This window comes from Hipposideros armiger, unplaced genomic scaffold, assembly GCF_001890085.2.
Source record: "Hipposideros armiger isolate ML-2016 unplaced genomic scaffold, ASM189008v1 scaffold_21, whole genome shotgun sequence".
Lineage (NCBI taxonomy): Eukaryota > Metazoa > Chordata > Mammalia > Chiroptera > Hipposideridae > Hipposideros > Hipposideros armiger.
In genome coordinates, this window is record NW_017731371.1 from 1,955,799 (window position 1) to 1,957,568 (window position 1,770).

Consider the following 1,770-nt stretch of genomic DNA (forward strand, 5'->3'; position numbering starts at 1 on the left):
TGATGAGCAAAGGGCTTGAACCTCACATCGGGCAACCCAACTTTTAAGACCTACACCTGAGAGACAAGCCCCCAAAACATGTAGTTTTGAAAAGCAATGAGGCTTGCATCCACAAGACAAACAAGGCTACAATGAACTGAGAAACAGCTCTTAGAGGGCTCACATGCTCAAAGCCACCCGCCCAAGGGTCCAGCATAGAAGCAGCCTCTTGAGAGGTGCCCAGGCTGTATGTGTAATAGGCTAACTTGCTTATCTTAAAGCACTGGCCTGAAGGACAGGTATCTAATTTAATATACATTTAGGGGCCTTTTCGGGTACTCTCCAGGGATGGAGAGTATCTGGCATCATCTTCATGCTCTATACCTCGCTCACGCTGGCAGATGCCACGTTGGTGCTCCCCCTCTGCCATGCTCCAGAGCACCAGTATCTCCTGTAGGGGAAAGTATACATGCATCAGACCCCCATGTTTTTGCAGCTGCTGCCCAGGGGATGCCTGGCTCTGCTGGCTAGAGTGACTTGTGTTCTTGAGTCCCACATGACTGTAACATCAGGGGAACAGTGTTTGGCTACCTACCACCCCAGGGCACTGCACAGAGAATGGACTGAAACATACCCCTAGGCTTGCAGTGAAAGAGGACTGTTTTGCTCATCCAAAAGCTTTGATCTAAGGAGCAGACTTCTTGGCTCCCATCTAATGCAATGTTTCCTCTTCTACAAAGTGAGAATAATCTTTCCTCATAGTATGATGAAAGGTAATATGAATATTACTAGTAGTAGGTTCACAAAAATAGCCCCTATTATTAAAGTTTTCTCTTGGAAATGGTAGTATTTTTGGCACAACACTGTGGACAATTCCTTGATCCTCAGTGTGCATCCAACCCCCACCACCCCATTATTAGTGTTTGGGCATATCGATTTGGTGTTTGACAGCTTAGAGCACTTTCTTGTTATTGTTCCAGCTGTGCTTGATACTTGTCATGTTTACAACATAGTTCCTGGCCCACATTAACTTCATATCCAGAAATGAAGAAGACAGATTCTTTTTATTAAAAAAAACATACTGAGATATAGAAATAGCTTAGATGAAATTCTAAGCCTGTAGGAGGAACATAGTCTTTTTTTTTTTAATCCAGCTATAATTTTTAAGTAGATCCATTATACCAGAATTCAGGGGGTCATCTTAGGTCCAGCCGACTTCCTATAATGGCCCCTGAGGCACAGCTGGGGTTGTTAAAATACTGTGTGTATTTTTAGAAAAGCACTAGCGTAATTCTCTTTCTTAGATTAACTTAATAGAAAGGTTTACATTTGCAAGCATTTTATTAATAGGGTGGTCACTCACAGTGCCTGTTTGGAGAGCTCCCATTCTTATGAATATGTGATATAACCAGAGGGGGTTAGCAGTAATTAGACTTCCTAAAATACTGACTTTCCTTAGGTTAATGAAACCTTCCTGTGCCAACACCTGCATCAAGTTCCAGCCTGCCACATGTTAGTTCCTCTCTACCCAGTGTGGTCCAGAACCACGGCAACAGCACCACCTGGGAGCTTCTCTGAAATGCAGAATCTCAGGCCCAAACCAGACCTACTGATCAGAATCCACATTTTAACAAGATGTCTGCTGGCGATTTGTAGGTACAAGCACACTGCCCCAGGAGACCTTAGTTTTAAAGAGGGATGAAGAACGTAAGATTTGCTGCTATTGTCATAGGATAATCAGAATCATCAAAGCAGCTTAATTAGTAACTTGCTCAGTTTTGTAGACCAGCA